Source organism: Nicotiana tabacum, chromosome 5, assembly GCF_000715075.1.
Source record: "Nicotiana tabacum cultivar K326 chromosome 5, ASM71507v2, whole genome shotgun sequence".
In the NCBI taxonomy this organism is placed as follows: Eukaryota; Viridiplantae; Streptophyta; class Magnoliopsida; order Solanales; family Solanaceae; genus Nicotiana; species Nicotiana tabacum.
The window spans coordinates 130,755,413-130,779,270 of NC_134084.1; the positions used below are offsets into that span (position 1 = coordinate 130,755,413).

General features: G+C 37.8%; 1 long non-coding RNA gene across 1 annotated transcript; it reads right to left on the reverse strand.

Annotated features, from left to right (window-relative positions):
- Window positions 1–286: 286 nt before the first annotated feature.
- On the reverse strand, window positions 287–23,563 carry LOC142181231 (uncharacterized). The gene is made up of 2 exons (XR_012709769.1): window positions 12,197–23,563; window positions 287–9,410 (listed from the first exon to the last, which is right to left on the reverse strand). It is a non-coding gene; the product is annotated as an uncharacterized LOC142181231 (long non-coding RNA).
- Window positions 23,564–23,858: the final 295 nt, after the last annotated feature.

A 23,858-nucleotide genomic window follows, 5' to 3' on the forward strand; every position in this document is an offset into this window, starting at 1 on the left:
TTAACCCTCTTAAATAAATAAAAGGATTTTGTAAAGCTCAAAAGGGTTTTTAATTGAAAAGTGACAAAAATTCGTGTTCAAAAGGAAATAACTCAGAGTCGCCACCTGACATTTGTTTCGGTGTGCCTGGTCACCGTTTTTTTTTTTAGAAATGATTTTCCTTTAAAACACTTTGGACTCCAAAACTAAGTCTACATCAGAGCTTTAGGTAAGGGGGTTCATTTGACTCGGGGAGAAGGTGTTAGGCACTCCCCAAGTCCTCTAACTAGTACGGTTGCATACATGATCAAGTCGGCTTTTAAGAATACTCAGATTGAGGTGAAAACACACAAACAAAAACAAACACAGAAGAGGATCGAGGTCGTCCCTACCTAATAAAAGAAAAATAAAAATAAAAATAATGAAAAGTAAAATCCTAAGCTAACCTACACTATACTTCCTCCACGGTGTAGTTGCTGCCTCCGTTACATTCACTTCGGGGCATACCCCGGATAACAATAATATATACAAACTCTACGGGGCATTCCCCTGAATATAAACTAAAGGGAATGACCTCTCACCTCAAATGAAATAAAAGACGAGATCTAAAATTTGCCTACCCGAGTGTGATCGGCCTAAACATGCTCCTAGTGATCAAATAGAAACAATAAAATAATAAAATGTCACGTTAATATCAATTCTCTTTTCTATGTTCAGTACCAGACCCCCACGATACAATTCAAGCATCAAGATGTTATCCCTTTTAACTACTTTCATTTTTGCTTAATAATCTTGGTATACAAATGTTCACATGCTATTTTGGCCATTTATTGAACAAACTTTTGCATCCAAACTTTTCCAACAAAGAAAAATCACGAGAATAAAAAGAATTACAGAGTTCGGAAAGTAATTAAGGAACTATGAATCCAAGCATAATATTGGCCCATGAATAGACTAAACTAATCTATACTCCTAATACCATAGGGAAATCTCAGTAAATTCAAGCCTAATAGATGCAAGAAATTAAATATTATATTACTGGACCCATTAATTTAAAACACAACTCAATCCCACGTTGTTACTTAAATGAAATTAGTCCAAATCTTACTCCCAATTTTGAGATTTATACTTATCAAATGTAAAACTAGATCAAACAAACTAAAATTCCCTTCCACTTTGTGATCAAATATCACTGCCAACATCGAACACCAAGCACAAAAGGAACAAGAATCAAACAACAAATTAAGTTCAAATTCATTTTAGACATAGACCAACACATAGGAACATGAATCACATAACCAATCATACTTTAATTCATTTGAAATAAAGAGAGATAGAAGAACTGAACCTTGATTGAAAAATAAAATCGGCAAGCAAGAAACGGAACCCGAACCTCGAGCGGAAGCTGCAAACCATGAACGAACACCCCTAACGAAATTCTCGAGCTAATCAGACCTTCAAACAAGAAACACACGCTTTGCCGGAAAGGAAATCGCAGAAATGACTGAAAGAGGCGTTGCTTTTAACTTGGCCTTGAATTTTTATTAGTGACCAAGGAGAAACCTAGTGCTCTTTACATGGCTGTAGAAGAAATTGGAGTCTGAATAATAGGAAGAAAGATTTCTGATGTTGTGCTATTGTAGGCGGACCAGTGATGGAGTAGAAGGAGAGCTTGGCGGCGGCTAGCAGGGTTCTCTCTTCTTCTCTTAAGGTTTTTTTTTTTGTTTCATCAGTTGAAGAAGAAGGTCTGCTCATTCTCAAATAACCGCTCATCCCTCCTAGTGTAGGTCTAGTTTTTTTTTGGTATATTATGCTAAATGGGGTATGGACTAACAAGATTTGGGCTTCAAAATTGGGCTCTAGTTTCCTACAAAAATTGGGCTAAGAAAGCTAAAAATAATATGAATACTTATAAAAGATATAAAATTACTCTTACTAATTGATTTTAATAAACTATTAATATTCGAATAAAATTAAAATTAAAGTTGAAACTATTTTTTGTATTTTCAAGGATTATATTAGAATGAAAATAGGTTCAAAGTAACGTATCCTTCTAAAAATATCTAATACGTGAATTAAGTAGAGAAATATGGAACTATTTTTGTAATTTTTAATTTTTGTTCTTAAAATAAAGTAAAATAGTTAAAACTAGGTAAAATAGCAATATTAGGCCTAAACTAAATATCTAGAAGCTAAAAAGAGTAAAATCTTGGGGAGGGTCAAATAATACATGTCTACAGTTGCCCCTCTTTGACTGGAAATACGAAATATTTTCAGACAAAGAACGACTAGACAGGTTTTTTGACCCGACCTTTATTTAGAGAGACCAAAAATTTAAAAGAAAGGAGAATGTGACCGAGCCCTGATATCTGAGCTGCCTACATATCATTGGCTATAAAGGAAACAGGTCACGCGTAGTTCAGAAGTAGGAATAGTGGTGGAGTATACCGAGGTGGAGAGCCGATTGAGGTGCCGTCGAGGTTCCAGTCAGCGGTTCCTGACATTACATCAAAAATAAAAGGAAAATTACAGCAAAAGTAAAATAAAAATACAAGATCCTATCTGCTTCTTGTCTTGAATCTTCCGTGAATCTCTATTTGATCTTCAACATAAGACTGAAAAATGGACCCCGTTCTTCAGGCGAGCTCCTGATGCTTCTTGAATTTGCGAATTGGAAGTAACTATGAAATGAATCCCCTTGTTCTCCAGGTGGGTGCCTGATGCCAAAACTTGAATTGTATTCCCATGTTTTCTAGGTGGGCGCCTGATTGCCAAAACTTGAAATGTATTCCCTTGTTCTCCGGTGGGCGCCTGATTTCCAAAACTTGAATTGTATTCCTTTGTTATCCAGGTGGGCGCCTGATTTCCAAAACTTGAATTGTATTCCTTTGTTATCCAGGTGGGCGCCTGATTACCAAGAACTTGAATTGTATTCCCTCGTTATCCAGGTGGGTACCTGATTACCATGAACTTGAATTGTATTCCCTCATTATCCAGGTGGGCGCATGATTGCCAGAAACTTGAATTGTATTCCCTCGTTATCCAAGTGGGCACCTGATTGCCAAAAACTTGAATTATATTCCCTCGTCATCCAGGTAGGCGCCTAATTGAAAAAAACTTGAATTGTATTTCCTCGTTATCCAGGTGGACGCCTGATTACCAAAAATATGAATTGTATTCCCTCGTTATCCAGGTGGGCGCCTGATTGCTAAAACTTGAATAGTATTCCCTCGTTATCCAGGTGGGCGCCTGATTGCTAAAACTTGAACAGTATTCCTTCGTTATCCAAGTGGGCGCCTGATTACCAAAACTTGAATTGTATTCCCTCGTTATCCATGTGGGTGCGTGATTACCAAAACTTGAATTGTATTCCCTCGTTATCCAGGTGGGCACCTGATTACCAACAACTTGAATTGTATTCCCTCGTTATCCAGGTGGGCGCCTGATTGCAAGAAACTTAAATTGTATTCCCTCGTTATCCAGGTGGGTGCCTAATTACCAAAACTTGAATTGTATTTCCTCGTTATCCAGGTGGGTGCCTGATTACTAAAACTTGAATTGTATTCCCTCGTTATCCAGGTGGGCGCCTGACTGCCAGAAACTTGAATTGTATTCCCTCGTTATCCAGGTGGGTGACTAATTGCCAGAAACTTGAATTGTATTCCCTCGCTATCCAGGTGGGCGCATGATTGCCAAAAACTTGAATTGTATTCCCTCGTTATCCAGGTGGCGCCTGATTGCCAAAAACTTGAATTGTATTCCCTTGTTATCGAGGAGGGTCTTGAGAATTTTAAAATTAAATCCCATTATCCAAGAGGATCCTGAGAATTTTAAATTAAATCCCATTATCCATGAGGGTCCTAAAGACTTTTAAAACCTAAATCACATTATCCAAGAGGGTCCTTAAAAATTAAAAATTAAATACCATTATCCAGGAGGGTCCTAAAAATTTTAAATTAAATCTCATTATCCATGAGGGTCCTGAAAACTTAAAACTAAATCTCATTATCCAGGAGGATCCTGAAAACTTTCAAAACCTAAATCTCATTATCCAGAAGGGTCCTGAAAACTTTCAAAACCTAAATCCCATTATCTAGGAGGGTCCTAAAAACTTAAAACTAAATCCCATTATCCAGGAGGGTTTGAGAATTTTAAATTAAATCCCATTATCCAGGAGGGTTTGAGAATTTTAAAATTAAATCCCATTATCCAGGAGGGTCCTGAGAATTTTAAATTAAATCCTATTATCCAGGAGGGTCCTGAGAATTTTAAATTAAATCCCATATTCCAGGAGGGTCCTCAAAACTTTCAAAACCTAAATCCCATTATCCAAGAGGGTCCTGAAAACTTTCAAAACCTAAATCCCATTATCCAAGAGGGTCCTGAAAACTTAAAACTAAATACCTTTATCCAGGAGAGTCCTGAGAATTTTAAATTAAGTCTCATTATCCATGAGAGTCCTGAAAACTTTCAAAACCTAAATCTCATTATCCAGGAGGGTCTTGAAAACTTAAAACTAAATTCCATTATCCAGGAGGGTCCTGAGAATTTTAAAATTAAATCCCATTATCCAGGAGGGTCCTGAGAATTTTAAATTAAATCTCATTATCCAGGAGGGTCATGAGAATTTTAAATTAAATCCTATTTTTCAGGAGGGTCCTGAAAACTTTCAAAACCTAAATCTCATAATCCATGAGGGTCCTGAAAACTTTCAAAACCTAAATCCCATTGTCCATGAGGGTTCTGAAAACTTTAAACTAAATCTCATTATCTAGGAGGGTCCTGAGAATTTTAAATTAAGTCCCATTATCCAGGAGTGTCTTGAGAATTTTAAAATTAAATCTCATTATCCAGGAGGGTCCAGAGAATTTTAAAATTAAATCCCATTATCCAGGAGGGTCCTGAGAACTTTAAATTAAATCCCATTATCCAGGAGGGTCCTGAGAATTTTAAATTAAATCTCACTATCCAGGAGGGTCCTAAAAACTTTCAAAACCTAAATCTCATTATCCAGGAGGGTCCTGAAAACTTAAAACTAAATCTCATTATCCAGGAGGGTCCTGAAAACTTTTAAAACCTAAATCTCATTATCCAGGAGGGTCCTGCAAAGCCGATAATGAACTTACCTGAGCCATGCTCTCTTCTTGGACGAATCTGAACAGAAGTTCTTGCCCCTGAATCATGCCTTTTTCATGGGAGGTCACTGTGGATTAACAAATTTTCTTGCCCCCGTTTTAGACGAATAAAATTTTGTTAGTTTGAAAACGTGGTGGTTAGTTTGTGGCGTCATTGCTGAGTGTCTGTTTCTGCCACTACCAAGATAACTTTGATTTCAACCTGGACGACCTCGACAGTTATCGACTGCCCATTTTCTTTTAAGCCTTATCACAAAAAGGGTAACCAAATATGAACTGGTACCATAGGCACTTTGACGGCGAAAGAGTATGTTTCCCTCTCGACTTTGGATCTTAGCACCCAAAAAGACCTCTGCTCCATTCGTTCCTAATATCCTCTATCTGTTGCATTTTGCTCATGGATTGAGATTTACCGAACCCTTGCATTTCTCACATGAATCCCAAAGCATGTTGATTGTTACCAACTCAATGCGCATACTACCTTTCCCTGACTCATGCCACTTTGATGTGCTAGCCAAATTCGTTTTGTGCAATTGGAAAGCTGGTAGCAAATTTTGAAGTCAATTCTCACTTGTTCTGACTAAATAGACTCAAGAAGAGACTCAAACAAAATGAGAGGAACAAAATAAGGGACACGGGAAAGAGATGCCTAACAAGAAAATTATAAAGTAGAAACTTATCAAATGTGGATACCAACTCTAATGACCATGACATGCACATTTGGATTAAGTGGCCTAATCTCTCAAGCAAGTCTAATATTCAACTCTTGTTGTACCTTTTCACTGTGAAACTGGGCTTCAGCGCTTCAATTGTCCCATCTGATCCACAATCCTCAGTCGACTTGTAGTGCCCTGAAGGTTTTCACCATCAAGCCTCTCTCATTTTGCTCTTTTCTCAACTCACCGTTGCCTTACGGTGCCCATGAGAGTTTTCACCGATAAGACTCTCTCATTTTATCATTTTCTCTCTTTGTGCTGAAAACAAGGTATTACCCATGATACAATAAGATCAGACTTCCACGACACACTTGATTTGGCATCCTCAAAGATTTGTCAGAAGGTCTTTCTTTGGACCGTAATGTAGGTTTTTGGACAGGGTTGGAAAGAAAGGGTGACATGAAGGCTCAAAAAAATTTAAGATGAAAGGGTTCAAAATTACATCTTTTGGAATCAGGTCTTTTGGCAAAATTAAAACTCCTGCCCCAGTTTCTTAGAGTCTGGGGAATTTTCTTTTTGGATTTTTTTTGGGATTTCTAAGAAAATTTGTCCCACTCTTGATTTCGGGAGATTATGAAATATTTTATTTGGTGTGACCGAACCGTAAGGCTGCCTACGTATCTTGTGGTGACAAGAATCAGGTCGAACGTAGTTCAAACACAAAGTTGGCCAATTTTCTTTTCTCTTTTTTTTTCTTTCTTTCCTTTTCTCCTTTTTCTCTTTTTTTTTCTTTTCTAGTTCCCAACTCTGCTTCTGATTCCAAAAGAGGGGTATGAAACAAAATAAATTAAGGCTCAAAAGGGGTAGCAAAGGATAAAAGTGTTTGGGTAGCAGAATAAAATACCTTCGTCATACCAAATTTAAAAATGTCAAGTACAAACATACAATTGAAGATAAGAAAACAAATCACACATAGTAACTATTGATGGCATCAACACAAACAAAGAGTGTCGACGGGCAATACTTTTGTCCCAATGAATAATCCTTGCCAGTTCGAAGTAGACTTGACTCAACCTTATATTGATGTGGAAGAATGCATTTCAGCACTGACTGATTTTTCTCAAACTGCTTGAGAGACATTCTCTTATTGTATACTCTTATCGACCACTTGATTTCCCAAACTAACTGCCTTAGTTTCACTCAATTCAAGCTTCAGGTTATCTCAGGATGTGTGAATCTTTACTTGTTTCCTCAAATGTCTCCATTTATTATATTCAAACCCATGTCATTGCTTCATTATTAGACTAACTTTAAAGACCAGGCTGTGAATTATGCGTGCATGTCATGTTACTAGAATCGGCATGAAAAGAACTATAAAGGAAAAATGACCTAAACAAAAACTGACTAGAACTAACAGAAAATAGGAGATTGTATTAGACAGATGATGAAAAGGGTTTGAACAAGACAAGCAAAATAGACGTGGGTTACAACCATGGAACAATCCTAAATAACACTAGACGAGTTACTACAACTAAACGAAGTAGGCAAAATAAAAAGAAGAAAGGTTTGAGCCACAAGACAATGTTCGGAGTACAACCCCGAAATAACCTGGACAACAAAAATGACAACAAAATAAACCACTGAAACTCCTCCCTGGCTAGCCAAGAAAGGAGTTTCTTTCCTTTTACCAAGCTCGGCGTCTTAGCCACTGGGTTACACATCAAAATTACTGGGACTTTCACCAATTTCAATATCATTCACTTCAGTCAGCAAGTTCCCTAGAGGATTCTCATACTCCTTGTCACCATGCACCTCTCCCACAAAGTGTGCATTATCATGTGCAAGTAAAGGATTATGCGCGATGTTCTGGGTGTCACTGTCCTAGATCACAATTATTCCTTCTTGAATCATTCTTTCTATTTCTCTTTTGAAATCCCGACAACTTTCGACATTGTATCCCTGGGAATTAGAATGGTATTCACACCTTTTATAAGGGTCAAAGCTTCTTGCACGTGGGTCCATATGATTCGGATGAATAGGTGCAATCAGGTCATAATGCTTTAATTTCTTAAACAAGATTGCATAGGACTCTCCTATCGGTGTAAAATTATCTTTCAACATTTGTTTACCTCTATACCCCTGGCTTGGATGTGGGTTGTTGGGTGCCCGAAAAAGTTGTGAAGGTGAAAGAGTATTTTGGGATGCTGATGCTCGCCCCAGGGAGTGACCCAGTGGTTGGATAGATGGTCGAACATTGTTCGGAGGATAATACTGGGGTGGATTTTGTGGGGCTCGGGGATATTCACGAGGTCGGTATTGAGGCTGAAAGCATTTAAAAGGGTTTCCTACTGGATCCTACCATTGGCGGGGCCTAGCAACATCTTTTCTATCAATCAGAGAACTGACCCGAGCAACTTGTTCATTCCATATGAAGCAAAACGCCCTAAAACTTTCCTTGGGTCTCTTTCCTTGGGCATCGGGGACTTTGAACACAGTCTCGCTAGAGGATCGAGGAAGAGTAGCTGGTTGAGGAGCTACAAAAATAGGAGCAGATGTCGGAGCAGGGTATGAGGTTGTTTTAGCTGGTGTAGCATGGAAAATATGGGACAAAGTTCCAGGGTAGGAGTTGTAAGGGGTAAAGCCCGGGGAGTGTTGAAGGGAAAGATCAACGGTATTGGGAATCTAGGTTGGGACAGCGGTGGAATGGAGGCATGGTTTTCTGTATATTTGGTAGGGAATGAAGGTGGAGGATGTCCCTTAATCTAGGCTTGATACATTTCCCCCATCTGTTGTTTCAACCTTTGGACCTCCTTTTCAATTCAGACTCCGACTCCACAAACTCCATTGGTGGGTCTACAACCCCAGTATTTGTTTCTTTGCTAGCCATGGCCACTTGCTCTTTGACCTTGTATTGTATGGACGAATCGCCAAAGTGCCACAAACTAACAACCCTCTGTTATGATAACAATAAAAGTAACAAAGAGGAGAAAAATAAAGCCAACATGTTAGCGTTAGAGCATTTATCGAATAGAAATATCACATTGCGTGCAATGCCCCTAGTCACAATTAACGGTTCTAAAATGGCTTCGAGGGTCAAAATATCATTTGACGTCATCCCAATTTCACTCTTCTTGCCCCATTTCCTTCTTCATCTTCCTTGCTCACACTGCTTGGTTTTTCATTTCTTTTCCCCTCTTTTCTTTCTGATTATCGCTCTTTTCTTTCCTCTCATTTCTCATGTCCCGCAATTTCATTCTCACTTTTTTTCTTTTCTTTTCCTTCTTGTTTTTTTTTTATTTTTGAAAAATGATTCGATCGAACCCTATGTAGGTTGCCTACGTATCATGTCCCTCATGAATCAGATCAAGCGTAGTTCTGGAAAAGTAATGGATAAAATTAACTAAGAAATAACAATCTTTTTGGGATTTTTCATTTATAATTTTTTTTTGGATTTTCAAATACAAAACAGGGAGTACTATAACAAAAGACTCGACAATATTTACTAGACTGACAGACGCGATACTACTGTACAAGATTAAAAATTAAAGGACAACATAAAATAGACTAAAAATAAAAAACAATTCCTCAAGCAGCTCGTGCATGCAATGGTCTTGACTAGAATGGTCCTGGGGTATTTGTCCTGAATGGGAAAAATAAGATCAAATAGATTTAGTGACTCAAGACACATGTGACGCCACGAGACTTTCTATTAGACACATGCAAGACGCGATTGGGCTATTTGCAAAATGACCTACGTAGCCGAAATGTGGCTATTAGGGCAAACTCAACAAAGATGGCCTCAAAGACATGGAAAAATACTTCACTAAGGCTTATATGAATTCAAACTCCCAATAATCATGGCTCAAAATTAATTTGCAGAAATGACCCATTTTGCAAAAACGGCCGATATGGCCAAAAGTGGCTAAAGATGCAAACTCAATAAGGACGGACCTTAAAGTAATACGACACTTAGTTGTGGACTTAATATCCTAAGATATGGGTAATTGAACCACTTTTGCGAAAATGACCCCATTTTGCAATAATGGCCGATATGGCCAATAGTGGCTAGACATGCAAATTCAACAAGAAGGAACCTTAAAACTGAGAGGACACTTTGTTGTGGGTTTAGGACTCTAATCCATAGTTAACAATCCATTTTGCGAAAATATCCCAATTTTGCAAAAACAACCGATGTGGCCAAACGTGGCTAGACATGCAAGATTTTGCTAAGACCCCGCGAAGCCAACAACCTAAGACACTAGAAAGATCAGACTCTATGTGGACTGCCTACGTATCCCGCCCCGAAAGACGAGAATCAGGTATGCGTAGTTCGGGAAGATGCAACTAATTTGAAAAAAAAATTATATTTGTCTTTTTTGAAAAATGATGAAAAATGTAAAATCTTTTTGGATTTTCTTTCTCTCTTTTTTTTTATTTTTTGAAAAATGATGGGAAAATGCAAAATCTTTTGAATTTTTTTTTTGTTTTTTCTTGAAAAAGTTGTGAAAGAAAAATATACTCGGGCCCTACTTGCTTTATTTTTCACCCTTCTTTCCAAAACATCGGTCCGCCAAATGACCTTTTTACCCTCACAGATGCAACATTTAGCACATAGGATGATTAAAAGTCATTTTGGGCCATGGGCTCATTTTGACATAATTTGGATAGGCCTCCTATGACGGGACACGGTACCTGGGACCGAGCCCTACTAGGTTGAAATGACATGATGCAAATAAGAATGACCTAAAGGTTGACCTAAGTTTGGAGTTTACTAACAAGGCAATTCGGGGGAGCGTATGGTCGATGGTGGCTGCTCAATCTTTCCACCCACTCCATACGTCTAACGCCCCTTACTAAAATAAGGGTGACTCAACGAAGAGTTCGTGTACACGACGCGCACTCCGAGACTTGTTGCAGAAAGAATTGATCGGGTAATGCATATGATGACAGTTATAAAACAGTAAACACATAAAAAGAAAACTGTAAACACATAAACACCTCAACTGGATATTCCAAAAGCCAACAAGATCAAGTATCAGATAGAACCTGCAAGTCCCCAGCAGAGTCGCCAGATATGTCACACCCTTTTTTTTCAAACTTCACTTAACCCTCTTAAATAAATAAATGGATTTTGTAAAGCTCAAAAGGGTTTTTAATTGAAAAGTGACAAAAATTCGTGTTCAAAAGGAAATAACTCAGAGTCGCCACCTGACATTTGTTTCGGTGTACCAAGTCACCGTTTTTTTTAGAAATGATTTTCCTTTAAAACACTTTAGACTCCAAAACTAAGTCTACACCAGAGATTTAGGTAAGGGGGTTCATTTGACTCAGGGAGGAGGTGTTAGGCACTCCCCAAGTCCCGTAACTAGTACGGTTGCGTACATGATCAAGTCGGATTTTAAGAATACTCAGATTGAGGTGAAAACACACAAACAAAAACAAACACAGAAGAGGATCGAGGTCGTCCCTACCTAATAAAAGAAAAATAAAAATAAAAATAATGAAAAGTAAAATCCTAAGCTAACCTACACTATACTTCCTCCACGGTGTAGTTGCGGCCTCCGTTACATTCACTTCGGGGCATACCCCGGATAACAATAATATATACAAACTCTACGAGGCATTCCCCAGAATATAAACTAAAGGGAATGACCTCTCACCTCGAATGAAATAAAAGGCGAGACCTAAAATTTGCCTACCCGAGTGTGATCGGCCTAAACATGCTCCTAGTAATCAAATAGAAATAATAAACTAATAAAATGTCACGTTAATATCAATTCTCTTTTCTATGTTCAGTACCAGACCCCACGATACAATTCAAGCATCAAGATGTTATCCCTTTTAACTTCTTTCATTTTTGCTTAATAATCTTGGTATACAAATGTTCACATGCTATTTTGGCCATTTATTGAACAAACTTTTGCATCCAAACTTTTCCAACAAAGAAAAATCTCGAGAATAAAAAGAATTATAGAATTAGGAAAGTAATTAAGGAACTATGAATCCAAGCATAATATTGGCCCATGAATAGACTAAACTAATCTATACTCCTAATACCATAGGGAAATCTCAGTAAATTCAAGCCTAATAGATGAAAGAAATTAAATATTATATTACTGGACCCATTAATTTAAAACACAACTCAATCCCACGTTGTTACTTAAATGAAATTAGTCCAAATCTTACTCCCAATTTTGAGATTTATACTTATCAAATGTAAAACTAGATCAAACAAACTAAAATTCCCTTCCACTTTGTGATCAAATATCACTACCAACATCGAACACCAAGCACAAAAGGAACAAGAATCAAACAACAAATTAAGTTCAAATTCATTTTAGACATAGACCAACACAGAGGAACATGAATCACATAACCAATCATACTTTAATTCATTTGAAATAAAGAGAGATAGAAGAACTGAACCTTGATTGAAAAAATAAAATCGGCAAGCGAGAAACGGAACCCGAACCTCGAGCGGAAGCTGCAAACCATGAACGAACACCCCTAACGAAATTCTCGAGCTAATCAGACCTTCAAACAAGAAACACACGCTTTGCCGGAAAGGAAATCGCAGAAATGACTGAAAGAGGCGTTGCTTTTAACTTGGCCTTGAATTTTTATTAGTGACCAAGGAGAAACCTAGTGCTCTTTACATGGCTGTAGAAGAAATTGGAGTCTGAATAATAGGAAGAAAGATTTCTGATGTTGTGCTATTGTAGGCGGACCAGTGATGGAGTAGAAGGAGAGCTTGGCGGCGGCTAGCAGGGTTCTCTCTTCTTCTCTTAAGGTTTTTTTTTTTGTTTCATCAGTTGAAGAAGAAGGTCTGCTCATTCTCAAATAACCGCTCATCCCTCCTAGTGTAGGTCTAGTTTTTTTTTGGTATATTATGCTAAATGGGGTATGGACTAACAAGATTTGGGCTTCAAAATTGGGCTCTAGTTTCCTACAAAAATTGGGCTAAGAAAGCTAAAAATAATATGAATACTTATAAAAGATATAAAATTACTCTTACTAATTGATTTTAATAAACTATTAATATTCGAATAAAATTAAAATTAAAGTTGAAACTATTTTTTGTATTTTCAAGGATTATATTAGAATGAAAATAGGTTCAAAGTAACGTATCCTTCTAAAAATATCTAATACGTGAATTAAGTAGAGAAATATGGAACTATTTTTGTAATTTTTAATTTTTGTTCTTAAAATAAAGTAAAATAGTTAAAACTAGGTAAAATAGCAATATTAGGCCTAAACTAAATATCTAGAAGCTAAAAAGAGTAAAATCTTGGGGAGGGTCAAATAATACATGTCTACAGTTGCCCCTCTTTGACTGGAAATACGAAATATTTTCAGACAAAGAACGACTAGACAGGTTTTTTGACCCGACCTTTATTTAGAGAGACCAAAAATTTAAAAGAAAGGAGAATGTGACCGAGCCCTGATATCTGAGCTGCCTACATATCATTGGCTATAAAGGAAACAGGTCACGCGTAGTTCAGAAGTAGGAATAGTGGTGGAGTATACCGAGGTGGAGAGCCGATTGAGGTGCCGTCGAGGTTCCAGTCAGCGGTTCCTGACATTACATCAAAAATAAAAGGAAAATTACAGCAAAAGTAAAATAAAAATACAAGATCCTATCTGCTTCTTGTCTTGAATCTTCCGTGAATCTCTATTTGATCTTCAACATAAGACTGAAAAATGGACCCCGTTCTTCAGGCGAGCTCCTGATGCTTCTTGAATTTGCGAATTGGAAGTAACTATGAAATGAATCCCCTTGTTCTCCAGGTGGGTGCCTGATGCCAAAACTTGAATTGTATTCCCATGTTTTCTAGGTGGGCGCCTGATTGCCAAAACTTGAAATGTATTCCCTTGTTCTCCGGTGGGCGCCTGATTTCCAAAACTTGAATTGTATTCCTTTGTTATCCAGGTGGGCGCCTGATTTCCAAAACTTGAATTGTATTCCTTTGTTATCCAGGTGGGCGCCTGATTACCAAGAACTTGAATTGTATTCCCTCGTTATCCAGGTGGGTACCTGATTACCATGAACTTGAATTGTATTCCCTCATTATCCAGGTGGGCGCATGATTGCCAGAAACTTGAATTGTATTCCCTCGTTATCCAAGTGGGCACCTGATTGCCAAAAACTTGAATTATATTCCCTCGTCATCCAGGTAGGCGCCTAATTGAAAAAAACTTGAATTGTATTTCCTCGTTATCCAGGTGGACGCCTGATTACCAAAAATATGAATTGTATTCCCTCGTTATCCAGGTGGGCGCCTGATTGCTAAAACTTGAATAGTATTCCCTCGTTATCCAGGTGGGCGCCTGATTGCTAAAACTTGAACAGTATTCCTTCGTTATCCAAGTGGGCGCCTGATTACCAAAACTTGAATTGTATTCCCTCGTTATCCATGTGGGTGCGTGATTACCAAAACTTGAATTGTATTCCCTCGTTATCCAGGTGGGCACCTGATTACCAACAACTTGAATTGTATTCCCTCGTTATCCAGGTGGGCGCCTGATTGCAAGAAACTTAAATTGTATTCCCTCGTTATCCAGGTGGGTGCCTAATTACCAAAACTTGAATTGTATTTCCTCGTTATCCAGGTGGGTGCCTGATTACTAAAACTTGAATTGTATTCCCTCGTTATCCAGGTGGGCGCCTGACTGCCAGAAACTTGAATTGTATTCCCTCGTTATCCAGGTGGGTGACTAATTGCCAGAAACTTGAATTGTATTCCCTCGCTATCCAGGTGGGCGCATGATTGCCAAAAACTTGAATTGTATTCCCTCGTTATCCAGGTGGCGCCTGATTGCCAAAAACTTGAATTGTATTCCCTTGTTATCGAGGAGGGTCTTGAGAATTTTAAAATTAAATCCCATTATCCAAGAGGATCCTGAGAATTTTAAATTAAATCCCATTATCCATGAGGGTCCTAAAGACTTTTAAAACCTAAATCACATTATCCAAGAGGGTCCTTAAAAATTAAAAATTAAATACCATTATCCAGGAGGGTCCTAAAAATTTTAAATTAAATCTCATTATCCATGAGGGTCCTGAAAACTTAAAACTAAATCTCATTATCCAGGAGGATCCTGAAAACTTTCAAAACCTAAATCTCATTATCCAGAAGGGTCCTGAAAACTTTCAAAACCTAAATCCCATTATCTAGGAGGGTCCTAAAAACTTAAAACTAAATCCCATTATCCAGGAGGGTTTGAGAATTTTAAATTAAATCCCATTATCCAGGAGGGTTTGAGAATTTTAAAATTAAATCCCATTATCCAGGAGGGTCCTGAGAATTTTAAATTAAATCCTATTATCCAGGAGGGTCCTGAGAATTTTAAATTAAATCCCATATTCCAGGAGGGTCCTCAAAACTTTCAAAACCTAAATCCCATTATCCAAGAGGGTCCTGAAAACTTTCAAAACCTAAATCCCATTATCCAAGAGGGTCCTGAAAACTTAAAACTAAATACCTTTATCCAGGAGAGTCCTGAGAATTTTAAATTAAGTCTCATTATCCATGAGAGTCCTGAAAACTTTCAAAACCTAAATCTCATTATCCAGGAGGGTCTTGAAAACTTAAAACTAAATTCCATTATCCAGGAGGGTCCTGAGAATTTTAAAATTAAATCCCATTATCCAGGAGGGTCCTGAGAATTTTAAATTAAATCTCATTATCCAGGAGGGTCATGAGAATTTTAAATTAAATCCTATTTTTCAGGAGGGTCCTGAAAACTTTCAAAACCTAAATCTCATAATCCATGAGGGTCCTGAAAACTTTCAAAACCTAAATCCCATTGTCCATGAGGGTTCTGAAAACTTTAAACTAAATCTCATTATCTAGGAGGGTCCTGAGAATTTTAAATTAAGTCCCATTATCCAGGAGTGTCTTGAGAATTTTAAAATTAAATCTCATTATCCAGGAGGGTCCAGAGAATTTTAAAATTAAATCCCATTATCCAGGAGGGTCCTGAGAACTTTAAATTAAATCCCATTATCCAGGAGGGTCCTGAGAATTTTAAATTAAATCTCACTATCCAGGAGGGTCCTAAAAACTTTCAAAACCTAAATCTCATTATCCAGGAGGGTCCTGAAAACTTAAAACTAAATCTCATTATCCAGGAGGGTCCTGAAAACTTTTAAAACCTAAATCTCATTATCCAGGAGGGTCCTGCAAAGCCGATAATGAACTTACCTGAGCCATGCTCTCTTCTTGGACGAATCTGAACAGAAGTTCTTGCCCCTGAATCATGCCTTTTTCATGGGAGGTCACTGTGGATTAACAAATTTTCTTGCCCCCGTTTTAGACGAATAAAATTTTGTTAGTTTGAAAACGTGGTGGTTAGTTTGTGGCGTCATTGCTGAGTGTCTGTTTCTGCCACTACCAAGATAACTTTGATTTCAACCTGGACGACCTCGACAGTTATCGACTGCCCATTTTCTTTTAAGCCTTATCACAAAAAGGGTAACCAAATATGAACTGGTACCATAGGCACTTTGACGGCGAAAGAGTATGTTTCCCTCTCGACTTTGGATCTTAGCACCCAAAAAGACCTCTGCTCCATTCGTTCCTAATATCCTCTATCTGTTGCATTTTGCTCATGGATTGAGATTTACCGAACCCTTGCATTTCTCACATGAATCCCAAAGCATGTTGATTGTTACCAACTCAATGCGCATACTACCTTTCCCTGACTCATGCCACTTTGATGTGCTAGCCAAATTCGTTTTGTGCAATTGGAAAGCTGGTAGCAAATTTTGAAGTCAATTCTCACTTGTTCTGACTAAATAGACTCAAGAAGAGACTCAAACAAAATGAGAGGAACAAAATAAGGGACACGGGAAAGAGATGCCTAACAAGAAAATTATAAAGTAGAAACTTATCAAATGTGGATACCAACTCTAATGACCATGACATGCACATTTGGATTAAGTGGCCTAATCTCTCAAGCAAGTCTAATATTCAACTCTTGTTGTACCTTTTCACTGTGAAACTGGGCTTCAGCGCTTCAATTGTCCCATCTGATCCACAATCCTCAGTCGACTTGTAGTGCCCTGAAGGTTTTCACCATCAAGCCTCTCTCATTTTGCTCTTTTCTCAACTCACCGTTGCCTTACGGTGCCCATGAGAGTTTTCACCGATAAGACTCTCTCATTTTATCATTTTCTCTCTTTGTGCTGAAAACAAGGTATTACCCATGATACAATAAGATCAGACTTCCACGACACACTTGATTTGGCATCCTCAAAGATTTGTCAGAAGGTCTTTCTTTGGACCGTAATGTAGGTTTTTGGACAGGGTTGGAAAGAAAGGGTGACATGAAGGCTCAAAAAAATTTAAGATGAAAGGGTTCAAAATTACATCTTTTGGAATCAGGTCTTTTGGCAAAATTAAAACTCCTGCCCCAGTTTCTTAGAGTCTGGGGAATTTTCTTTTTGGATTTTTTTTGGGATTTCTAAGAAAATTTGTCCCACTCTTGATTTCGGGAGATTATGAAATATTTTATTTGGTGTGACCGAACCGTAAGGCTGCCTACGTATCTTGTGGTGACAAGAATCAGGTCGAACGTAGTTCAAACACAAAGTTGGCCAATTTTCTTTTCTCTTTTTTTTTCTTTCTTTCCTTTTCTCCTTTTTCTCTTTTTTTTTCTTTTCTAGTTCCCAACTCTGCTTCTGATTCCAAAAGAGGGGTATGAAACAAAATAAATTAAGGCTCAAAAGGGGTAGCAAAGGATAAAAGTGTTTGGGTAGCAGAATAAAATACCTTCGTCATACCAAATTTAAAAATGTCAAGTACAAACATACAATTGAAGATAAGAAAACAAATCACACATAGTAACTATTGATGGCATCAACACAAACAAAGAGTGTCGACGGGCAATACTTTTGTCCCAATGAATAATCCTTGCCAGTTCGAAGTAGACTTGACTCAACCTTATATTGATGTGGAAGAATGCATTTCAGCACTGACTGATTTTTCTCAAACTGCTTGAGAGACATTCTCTTATTGTATACTCTTATCGACCACTTGATTTCCCAAACTAACTGCCTTAGTTTCACTCAATTCAAGCTTCAGGTTATCTCAGGATGTGTGAATCTTTACTTGTTTCCTCAAATGTCTCCATTTATTATATTCAAACCCATGTCATTGCTTCATTATTAGACTAACTTTAAAGACCAGGCTGTGAATTATGCGTGCATGTCATGTTACTAGAATCGGCATGAAAAGAACTATAAAGGAAAAATGACCTAAACAAAAACTGACTAGAACTAACAGAAAATAGGAGATTGTATTAGACAGATGATGAAAAGGGTTTGAACAAGACAAGCAAAATAGACGTGGGTTACAACCATGGAACAATCCTAAATAACACTAGACGAGTTACTACAACTAAACGAAGTAGGCAAAATAAAAAGAAGAAAGGTTTGAGCCACAAGACAATGTTCGGAGTACAACCCCGAAATAACCTGGACAACAAAAATGACAACAAAATAAACCACTGAAACTCCTCCCTGGCTAGCCAAGAAAGGAGTTTCTTTCCTTTTACCAAGCTCGGCGTCTTAGCCACTGGGTTACACATCAAAATTACTGGGACTTTCACCAATTTCAATATCATTCACTTCAGTCAGCAAGTTCCCTAGAGGATTCTCATACTCCTTGTCACCATGCACCTCTCCCACAAAGTGTGCATTATCATGTGCAAGTAAAGGATTATGCGCGATGTTCTGGGTGTCACTGTCCTAGATCACAATTATTCCTTCTTGAATCATTCTTTCTATTTCTCTTTTGAAATCCCGACAACTTTCGACATTGTATCCCTGGGAATTAGAATGGTATTCACACCTTTTATAAGGGTCAAAGCTTCTTGCACGTGGGTCCATATGATTCGGATGAATAGGTGCAATCAGGTCATAATGCTTTAATTTCTTAAACAAGATTGCATAGGACTCTCCTATCGGTGTAAAATTATCTTTCAACATTTGTTTACCTCTATACCCCTGGCTTGGATGTGGGTTGTTGGGTGCCCGAAAAAGTTGTGAAGGTGAAAGAGTATTTTGGGATGCTGATGCTCGCCCCAGGGAGTGACCCAGTGGTTGGATAGATGGTCGAACATTGTTCGGAGGATAATACTGGGGTGGATTTTGTGGGGCTCGGGGATATTCACGAGGTCGGTATTGAGGCTGAAAGCATTTAAAAGGGTTTCCTACTGGATCCTACCATTGGCGGGGCCTAGCAACATCTTTTCTATCAATCAGAGAACTGACCCGAGCAACTTGTTCATTCCATATGAAGCAAAACGCCCTAAAACTTTCCTTGGGTCTCTTTCCTTGGGCATCGGGGACTTTGAACACAGTCTCGCTAGAGGATCGAGGAAGAGTAGCTGGTTGAGGAGCTACAAAAATAGGAGCAGATGTCGGAGCAGGGTATGAGGTTGTTTTAGCTGGTGTAGCATGGAAAATATGGGACAAAGTTCCAGGGTAGGAGTTGTAAGGGGTAAAGCCCGGGGAGTGTTGAAGGGAAAGATCAACGGTATTGGGAATCTAGGTTGGGACAGCGGTGGAATGGAGGCATGGTTTTCTGTATATTTGGTAGGGAATGAAGGTGGAGGATGTCCCTTAATCTAGGCTTGATACATTTCCCCCATCTGTTGTTTCAACCTTTGGACCTCCTTTTCAATTCAGACTCCGACTCCACAAACTCCATTGGTGGGTCTACAACCCCAGTATTTGTTTCTTTGCTAGCCATGGCCACTTGCTCTTTGACCTTGTATTGTATGGACGAATCGCCAAAGTGCCACAAACTAACAACCCTCTGTTATGATAACAATAAAAGTAACAAAGAGGAGAAAAATAAAGCCAACATGTTAGCGTTAGAGCATTTATCGAATAGAAATATCACATTGCGTGCAATGCCCCTAGTCACAATTAACGGTTCTAAAATGGCTTCGAGGGTCAAAATATCATTTGACGTCATCCCAATTTCACTCTTCTTGCCCCATTTCCTTCTTCATCTTCCTTGCTCACACTGCTTGGTTTTTCATTTCTTTTCCCCTCTTTTCTTTCTGATTATCGCTCTTTTCTTTCCTCTCATTTCTCATGTCCCGCAATTTCATTCTCACTTTTTTTCTTTTCTTTTCCTTCTTGTTTTTTTTTTATTTTTGAAAAATGATTCGATCGAACCCTATGTAGGTTGCCTACGTATCATGTCCCTCATGAATCAGATCAAGCGTAGTTCTGGAAAAGTAATGGATAAAATTAACTAAGAAATAACAATCTTTTTGGGATTTTTCATTTATAATTTTTTTTTGGATTTTCAAATACAAAACAGGGAGTACTATAACAAAAGACTCGACAATATTTACTAGACTGACAGACGCGATACTACTGTACAAGATTAAAAATTAAAGGACAACATAAAATAGACTAAAAATAAAAAACAATTCCTCAAGCAGCTCGTGCATGCAATGGTCTTGACTAGAATGGTCCTGGGGTATTTGTCCTGAATGGGAAAAATAAGATCAAATAGATTTAGTGACTCAAGACACATGTGACGCCACGAGACTTTCTATTAGACACATGCAAGACGCGATTGGGCTATTTGCAAAATGACCTACGTAGCCGAAATGTGGCTATTAGGGCAAACTCAACAAAGATGGCCTCAAAGACATGGAAAAATACTTCACTAAGGCTTATATGAATTCAAACTCCCAATAATCATGGCTCAAAATTAATTTGCAGAAATGACCCATTTTGCAAAAACGGCCGATATGGCCAAAAGTGGCTAAAGATGCAAACTCAATAAGGACGGACCTTAAAGTAATACGACACTTAGTTGTGGACTTAATATCCTAAGATATGGGTAATTGAACCACTTTTGCGAAAATGACCCCATTTTGCAATAATGGCCGATATGGCCAATAGTGGCTAGACATGCAAATTCAACAAGAAGGAACCTTAAAACTGAGAGGACACTTTGTTGTGGGTTTAGGACTCTAATCCATAGTTAACAATCCATTTTGCGAAAATATCCCAATTTTGCAAAAACAACCGATGTGGCCAAACGTGGCTAGACATGCAAGATTTTGCTAAGACCCCGCGAAGCCAACAACCTAAGACACTAGAAAGATCAGACTCTATGTGGACTGCCTACGTATCCCGCCCCGAAAGACGAGAATCAGGTATGCGTAGTTCGGGAAGATGCAACTAATTTGAAAAAAAAATTATATTTGTCTTTTTTGAAAAATGATGAAAAATGTAAAATCTTTTTGGATTTTCTTTCTCTCTTTTTTTTTATTTTTTGAAAAATGATGGGAAAATGCAAAATCTTTTGAATTTTTTTTTTGTTTTTTCTTGAAAAAGTTGTGAAAGAAAAATATACTCGGGCCCTACTTGCTTTATTTTTCACCCTTCTTTCCAAAACATCGGTCCGCCAAATGACCTTTTTACCCTCACAGATGCAACATTTAGCACATAGGATGATTAAAAGTCATTTTGGGCCATGGGCTCATTTTGACATAATTTGGATAGGCCTCCTATGACGGGACACGGTACCTGGGACCGAGCCCTACTAGGTTGAAATGACATGATGCAAATAAGAATGACCTAAAGGTTGACCTAAGTTTGGAGTTTACTAACAAGGCAATTCGGGGGAGCGTATGGTCGATGGTGGCTGCTCAATCTTTCCACCCACTCCATACGTCTAACGCCCCTTACTAAAATAAGGGTGACTCAACGAAGAGTTCGTGTACACGACGCGCACTCCGAGACTTGTTGCAGAAAGAATTGATCGGGTAATGCATATGATGACAGTTATAAAACAGTAAACACATAAAAAGAAAACTGTAAACACATAAACACCTCAACTGGATATTCCAAAAGCCAACAAGATCAAGTATCAGATAGAACCTGCAAGTCCCCAGCAGAGTCGCCAGATATGTCACACCCTTTTTTTTCAAACTTCACTTAACCCTCTTAAATAAATAAATGGATTTTGTAAAGCTCAAAAGGGTTTTTAATTGAAAAGTGACAAAAATTCGTGTTCAAAAGGAAATAACTCAGAGTCGCCACCTGACATTTGTTTCGGTGTACCAAGTCACCGTTTTTTTTAGAAATGATTTTCCTTTAAAACACTTTAGACTCCAAAACTAAGTCTACACCAGAGATTTAGGTAAGGGGGTTCATTTGACTCAGGGAGGAGGTGTTAGGCACTCCCCAAGTCCCGTAACTAGTACGGTTGCGTACATGATCAAGTCGGATTTTAAGAATACTCAGATTGAGGTGAAAACACACAAACAAAAACAAACACAGAAGAGGATCGAGGTCGTCCCTACCTAATAAAAGAAAAATAAAAATAAAAATAATGAAAAGTAAAATCCTAAGCTAACCTACACTATACTTCCTCCACGGTGTAGTTGCGGCCTCCGTTACATTCACTTCGGGGCATACCCCGGATAACAATAATATATACAAACTCTACGAGGCATTCCCCAGAATATAAACTAAAGGGAATGACCTCTCACCTCGAATGAAATAAAAGGCGAGACCTAAAATTTGCCTACCCGAGTGTGATCGGCCTAAACATGCTCCTAGTAATCAAATAGAAATAATAAACTAATAAAATGTCACGTTAATATCAATTCTCTTTTCTATGTTCAGTACCAGACCCCACGATACAATTCAAGCATCAAGATGTTATCCCTTTTAACTTCTTTCATTTTTGCTTAATAATCTTGGTATACAAATGTTCACATGCTATTTTGGCCATTTATTGAACAAACTTTTGCATCCAAACTTTTCCAACAAAGAAAAATCTCGAGAATAAAAAGAATTATAGAATTAGGAAAGTAATTAAGGAACTATGAATCCAAGCATAATATTGGCCCATGAATAGACTAAACTAATCTATACTCCTAATACCATAGGGAAATCTCAGTAAATTCAAGCCTAATAGATGAAAGAAATTAAATATTATATTACTGGACCCATTAATTTAAAACACAACTCAATCCCACGTTGTTACTTAAATGAAATTAGTCCAAATCTTACTCCCAATTTTGAGATTTATACTTATCAAATGTAAAACTAGATCAAACAAACTAAAATTCCCTTCCACTTTGTGATCAAATATCACTACCAACATCGAACACCAAGCACAAAAGGAACAAGAATCAAACAACAAATTAAGTTCAAATTCATTTTAGACATAGACCAACACAGAGGAACATGAATCACATAACCAATCATACTTTAATTCATTTGAAATAAAGAGAGATAGAAGAACTGAACCTTGATTGAAAAAATAAAATCGGCAAGCGAGAAACGGAACCCGAACCTCGAGCGGAAGCTGCAAATCGTGAACGAACACCCCGAACGGAATTCTCGAACTAATCAGACCTTTAAACGAGAAACACACGCTTTGTTGGAAAGGAAATCGCAGAAATGACTGAAAGAGGCGTTGCTTTGAACTTGGCCTTGAATTTTTATTAGTGACCAAGGAGAAACCTAGTGCTCTTTACATGGTTGTAGAAGAAATTGGAGTCTGAATAAAAGGAAGAAAGATTTCTGATGTTGTGCGGTTGTAGGCGGACCAGTGGTGGAGCAGAGGGAGAGCTTGGCGGCGGCTAGCAGGGTTCTCTCTTCTTCTCTTAGGTTTTTTTTTTTGTTTCATCAGTTGAAGAAGAAGGTCTGCTCATTCTCAAATAACCGCTCATCCCTCCTAGTGTAGGTCTAGTTTTTTTTCTTTTTTTGTATATTATGCTAAATGGGGTATGGACTAACAAGATTTTGGCTTCAAAATTGGGCTCTAGTTTCCTACAAAAAATGGGCTAGAAAGCTAAAAATAATATGAACACTTATAAAAGATATAAAATTACTCTTACTAATTGATTTTAATAAACTATTAACATTCGAATAAAATTAAAATTAAAGTTGAAACTATTTTTGGTATTTTCAAGGATGATATTAGAATAAAAATAGGTTCAAAGTAACGTATTCTTCTAAAAATATCTAATACGTGAATTAAGTAGAGAAATATGGAACTATTTTTGTAATATTCAATTTTTGTTCTTAAAATAAAGT